Source organism: Sinocyclocheilus anshuiensis, unplaced genomic scaffold (genome assembly GCF_001515605.1).
Source record: "Sinocyclocheilus anshuiensis isolate Anshui unplaced genomic scaffold, SAMN03320099.WGS_v1.1 scaffold1549, whole genome shotgun sequence".
Lineage (NCBI taxonomy): Eukaryota > Metazoa > Chordata > Actinopteri > Cypriniformes > Cyprinidae > Sinocyclocheilus > Sinocyclocheilus anshuiensis.
Window position 1 is genome coordinate 64,729 of NW_015538373.1, and position 6,511 is coordinate 71,239.

The 6,511-nt window shown below is 48.2% G+C and overlaps 1 pseudogene; it reads right to left on the reverse strand.

Moving 5' to 3' along the window:
* Window positions 1-817: 817 nt before the first annotated feature.
* LOC107683759 (uncharacterized) lies at window positions 818-2,173 on the reverse strand (annotated as a pseudogene).
* Between the last annotated feature and the right edge of the window lie 4,338 nt (window positions 2,174-6,511).

Here is a 6,511-nt window from a genome sequence, read left to right on the forward strand (position 1 = left end):
ATCGTTAAGATTAATCGTAGGCCTCATTTATCTGAGAGTAGGCACCTCATTTTTTGAGTGAAAACATTTAATCAGGAAGTTTGTTTTGAAAGGCTTTTATTTTGTACAAAATTGCACAAAGCCACACTTGTGGTGATTCCCGGGCCAAAAATGACTGGCCATTTAGAGTGAATGGGAAAGATCACAAAAAACAGGACCTTTTTTTTTTTTTTTAAAGGGCCACAAAGTAACACTTTTGCTGTTCCCTGTCAAATCTGAACATTGTGACATACGAGAAAGAGCGCATTAAGATTATTATATAGAGAACATTTCATGGAACAACAAACCAATATTTATACTGTCACAAAAAAACAACACACTGTCACTGTCATGCAACAACAAATTTGACCATTGTGACATGAAAAAACAACACTGCCATATAGAGAACATTTCATGGTATGTGCCCCCCATGTATGTGCCTTGCAACTGGTCATTTTGTGAACTTATGCACACGACTGACAGATTTTGCATGTGCCTTGCAAATGCTTGCTCCGTGTTTGAAACAGACCCTGCTTTTTTCAAATCTTTTTTGGAACAAAAGGCACATCTCTTACTTTTCTCCCCTTGGCCTGTGACAGTTGAAGGCCCTGGTGTTTGTATGTCTCTCACCAGTGTAGCAGAGGGCAGTGCTCAAGATAAATGTTGGCGCCTCTGTATGAGGGGGGTCACCATGGATTTTCCCAGCTCTTCTAGGAATAGCCGCCTCTTGAAGGTTTTCCCCTCTTTCCATCCTGGGTTCACCATCATCCATGCTACAAAAGCATTGTAGGCTGACACATCAATGATGTTGAAAAACAACACCATGTGCCATCGTGCCGTTTTTCTCTTGCAAGTATGTGCCAGTAACCTACAAAAAAGACAAAAGAATCACTGGCAATGTAACACAAATCATTTCAGATTTTCAGCAGTTTATCATATCTAAAACCATATTTACATATTTACAAAAACAGACTCTGTATAGTTTACAAGTTCTACTGGAAAACATTTTTTGAAAAGAAAGCATATATCTTTTTTATTGACCACATAAAACAATTAGGCAATGGAAAAAGCAGTTAACAGTCTAAGTTTCATACCTTATCAAGATTGTCAACGCCCCCCCCTAGTTTTTGTTATAGAACAGGATGACTTCTGGCTTCTTGTCCTCCCTGGTACTCACAGAGGCATCCTTGTGCAGAGGGGTCATCAGCAGGACATTTTTTTGTTTCTTTGGGCAGTACGACACAAGTGCATGTGTGTTGGTGAAGGCGAACTTGGACGAAAAAACATCCCTGTCCTTGTTGGTCACTAGCGCAGGAGGAAGCTCAGGCTTGTTCCTTCTGACAGTCCCCACCATGGTGATTTTGTATTTTTTTTTCAGTAGTTCTGCGCCAAGGTCATAGGACGTGAAAAATAAAAAAAAAAACAACTGTATGTCCTTGCAGACCTGCTGTCACTTCAAGGACTACTCTCTTGCCCGGTTTCTTTTCTGGAACACCACTCGACGTTTTCCCTGTATACATTTACATGTTGCACGCATAACTGTTTTTTTGTGTCACACACGGTCCAGATCTTTATCCCGTATTTGGCAGGCTTCTTGGGGATATACTGCCTAAAAGGGCAGCGTCCCCTGAAAGCAACTAAGCGCTCATCGACTGTCACCACTGGGCTTGGGTTATAGATGAGCGGTAGCCTCTCCACCCACTTGTCCCAGAGTTCGCGAATCGGTGCGAGCTTGTCACATCGATGGCGTTCAGCTCTTGTCTCTCGGTTGTCAAAGCGGATCACCCGTGATATCTGTCTGTTGTGACATAGTGGCACGAAAAATTGCCCGGCCTGTTTCTGCATCCCATAAACTGACAATGCTTTCATTTCTGGACCTGTAGACCCCACACAAAATCAAAAGACCCATGTATGCCTCTATGTCTCTTCGATCTACCTCATTCCAGTTTTCTTTGAAGACTCATCTTCCCTCCAGATTCGTCATGCATATGACTATGCTTTCAAAGGGATCTGTCAGAAACAGGTTGAAGCACAATTTGATGTCTTCAATGCGAGATGTGGCATATTTTGTCAACCCTGGTGTCTTCCTCAGGACATTTTCTGCAGAACCTGCCTTTCTTCTCAGGTGGGCATGAAGACCAGGACAACTTTCCATCCTTCGACCAGAATGCTATATCAACTTCTGCTGGGCCCTCACAATCAGAAAATTGCTCCTCTTCAGTTGTTGCAAGGTTTGCAGCTTGCTCAGTGATATCTTCCTCTTCTGATATATCTTGCAACATGCCTTCACTGTAAGATTCATCTTCAGTTGTCTCTTCCTCGCTATTAAATACGCTATCATATTACTGATCAAGAAACTCTTGTAAAAACAGCTTCTTCGTCATTGTGCTGACACAGACTGAATGACAAGCAAGGTGCTGTGAGGGATTTATATGGTCTGTCTTTGTGCTAAAGCATTTTTTAGTAAACCTCTGTCTGATTGTGAGAACATGAAAGCCTCAAAACCTATTGTCATAATATATTGTCTAGAACAGGGGTGTCCAAACTCGGTCCTGGAGGGCCGGTGTCCTGCAGAGTTTAGCTCCAACACCAATTAAACACAGCTGAACCAGCTAATCAAGCTCTTACTAGGCATACTATAAACTGTGTTGAGGCAAGTTGGAGCTAAACTCTGCAGGACACCGGCCCTCCAGGACCGAGTTTGGGCACCCCTGGTCTAGAAGGTGTGATGAAAGAAAGAAGATGAAAGAAAGATTAATTTGAAGCAGGGTGAAACCAGTTCATGTGTGTGTGTGAGAGAGAGAGAGAGAAAGAGAGAGAGTTATACTATCAGATTGATGAAATTATATCGGATTCAGTTCAGGGTAGGATGAAATAGAAAGCTTGTAATACTCCCAATAGTAGCCTCAGCATAGGTGTGGCCCAGGCAACCGGCATCCACAAATGTGAAGCTGTCAGTGATATAGATCATTGGTGACAGCATTGTACTCTGATCCACCTAAAAGATCAAACCGCTCGATGCAGACGAGGGGTGCTGATCTTCACATGTAAAACACACTGGCGGATCAAAGTGCTGCAGGGAGAGTAAAGTACATGGGACCTGTGCCGGTGTGAGATCACTCAACCCGTGAGTTCACCTTTTCTTCCTCCGAGGCAGCTGAGAGGGGAGAAACGTGAGAGTGGGGAGGGCAGGCTCGCCGTCATTGAAGAAGGCGATCCTCGAGCGAAGCAGGGCCAGACTCATGCTCTCACAGTGAAAGCAGTCTGTCTCAGTGAGCGCAGCCTCAGCATGGGTGTGGCCTAGGCAAGCGGCGCACACAAATGTGAAGCTGTCAGTGATACAGAATCATTGGTGACAGCATTCTACTTCCATCCGCCTAGAAAGATTGAACCGCTCAAAGTAAACGAGGGGTGCTGATCCTCTCGTGTAAAACACACCAGCGGATCAAAGTGCTGCGGGGAGAGTGAGCATACAGGAACTGTGCCAACGTGAGATGACACAAGCCTGGATGCTCAGATCCATGACTCCACCATTTCTTTCTCCGAGCTCGCTAGAGAGGAGAAACGGGAGAGCAGGGCCACCTTCATTGAAGAAGGCGATCTGCGAGCGGAGAAGGTCAAGACTCATGCTCTCAGTGAGAGCACTGCATCTCAGTGAGCGTGCAGCCGTTGCGTGGGTGCTGCCCAGACAGGCGACGCACTCACTGCGCCATTCTGCACACACTCGCGCCGCGATATTTGCAACAACGTCCCAGGAAATTTGCTCTTTTAATGCGCCAGATGGCCGCAGGGGAAGGCTTCTGGCTTCTTCCTTCTTCCTCTGCCTGGGCTCTTCTACGGCGGTGAGCATCAGGCTGAGCTTCTTCCTCTTCTTCGGCTTTTTGATTGCAGAGTCAGCAAAGAGATGATCTTGTCGCTGAAGGAGAAAAATTCTGATGAAATGGTGCTCTGAGCCGACTTATATAGTGGTCGGCTCCTCTCCTTCTGGAGGGCTAAAGCACCATTGGCTTGTTCAGCTACACAAACATGAACAAATCAGGCTTCAGTAACAGAGTAAACAGGAGTTTCCCCATAGCATCTCTGACGCAATGGGAGAGACCGTTCAATAGGGAACACAATTAAATGTGAAATTGTTAAGTAAAAAGACTGAGAAAATAGTTTCTTGTAAAATGTACGCTTTTATGTCTTATTTACAACTTTTAAAAAGCCGACCAACTAGCACGGCTTCGTCAGGGGGGTTGTTCAGTGACGGAGTATGCTATCCAATTCAAAACCCTGGCAGCTTCCTGTGACTGGAATGAAGGGGCCTGTCGATCCATGTTCCGTGCAGGGCTGGAGGATGACATTCAGGATGAGCTGGCCATTCATGACTTGCCGCATGATTTTGATGACCTTATCAATATGGCATTACGGATCGAGGGTCGCCTTTGCCGCCGTTGTCAGCGCCTGGCAGTTCGTCCGTCCTGGAGGGTGGAGGAGTTGTCTCCGGTTTCCCCTACAGACTTCTTGAACACAACTTCCACTGAGCCTGAGCCTATGCAGGTGGGGCGCCTTCGCCTCACTCCCCAACAGAAGCAGCAACGTCTTGCCCTAGGGCTGTGCCTGTACTGCGCAGCAAGCCTGGTCACTTCGCAGCAGGCTGTCCTTTAAAAGCCAAGGCTCGCCAGTAAAGAGGGGGATCCTGGTGAGCGCTACCCCTTTATTGCATTCCCCCACCTCTCGTACTCTCCTTCCTCTTTCTATTCTGTTTGGTGACTTTTCTAATTCCTGCTTGGCACTGATTGATTCAGGAGCCGAGGGCAACTTTATGGATAGCTCTCTAGCTACCCAGTGGGGGATTCCTGCCATTCTTCTTCCTGAACCTATTCCTGCCCGTTCCCTGAATGGAACTTTAATCACTACTGTCTCCTATGCTACCCCTCCTGTCAATCGTATTGTCTCCGGCAATCACCGTGAGGTGACCACGCTGTACCTTCTTGAATCCCCGAGTGCTCCCATAGTGTTGGGGCACCCGTGGTTGGTGCAGCATGGCCCTCACGTGGATTGGCCTAGCAACTCCGTCTTGTCATGGAGCCAGTTTTGTCTTGCATCTTGTTTGGGTGCTGCCTCTTTTCCTATGTCTGTGTGCCCTGTCTTGCAGGCAGAGGCGGCTGATTTGACCGGGGTCCCGGCAGAGTACTACGACCTGCGCCAAGTGTTCAGCAAGTCCCGGGCCACCTCCTTACCTCCGCATCGCCCATATGATTGTGCCATCGAACTCCTCCCAGGCACTTCTCCGCCAAAGGGTCACTTGTTTTCCCTTTCCGGTCCTGAAAGAGAGGCCATGGACAAGTATATTAACGAATCCCTCAAAGCCGGTCTCATCCGACCCTCTTCATCTCCCGCAGGTGCTGGGTTCTTCTTTGTCAAGAAGAAGGACGGCTCCCTGCGTCCCTGTATAGATTATCAAGGCCTGAACGACATCACTATAAAGAACAGGTACCCCTTGCCTCTCATGTCGTCTGCCTTCGAGGTTTTGCAGGGAGCCAGGTCTTCACCAAGCTTGACCTCCGGAATGCCTATCACCTGATTCGCATACGGGACGGGGGATGAGTTGAAGACAGCTTTCAACACACCCACGGGACACTTTGAGTACCGGGTAAGTGCGTTTTCCATGCCCAGTCGGTTCCGCTCTTGGGGTTAATTATTTCTGCGGGAGAGATCAAAGCGGACCCCTGTAAGGTAAGGGCCGTTGCCGAGTGGCAGCTCCTGACTCTTGTAAGGCTCTGCAGCGGTTCCTGGGGTTTGCCAACTTTGTTCGGCGTTTCATCTGGAACTTTGGTCAGATTGCTGCACCCTTAACGGCACTCACCTCTCCCAAGGTACCGTTCAAATGGAATGTTGATGCACAGGAGGCCTTTGATAAATTAAAGTCCCGGTTTATCTCTGCTCCTGTCTTGTCTATTCCAGACCCTGAACGTCAATTCATTGTTGAGGTGGATGCCTCTGATGTCGGAGTAGGCGCGGTCCTATCAAAGCTCCCCTCAGCCAAGGAGACTGCACAGGTGGTGGTTGATCATGTGTTCCGGATTCATGGTCTTGCGGTCGACGTGGTCTCCGATAGGGGTCCCCAGTTTGTCTCCCAGTTTTGGAGGGCCTCCGATGTCGGAGTAGGCGCGGTCCTATCAAAGCGGTCACCCCAGGATGCGAAGGTGCACCCCTGTGCCTTCTTCTCCCACCGCCTGAGTCCCCCAGAACGGAATTACGACATAGGTAATTGGGAGTTGTTGGCAGTCAGGCTGGCTTTGGGTGAGTGGCGTCACTGGTTGGAGGGTGCAGCTCAGCCCTTCCTGGTCTGGACGGACCATAATAACCTCGAATATGTCCGTTCAGCCAGGAGGCTGAGCTCTCGATAGGCTCGCTGGGCCCTCTTCTTTGGCCGGTTCAATTTCACCCTGTCTTTCAGGCCCGGGTCCAAAAATGTCAAGCCCGATGCACTTTCTCGTCTGTTCGA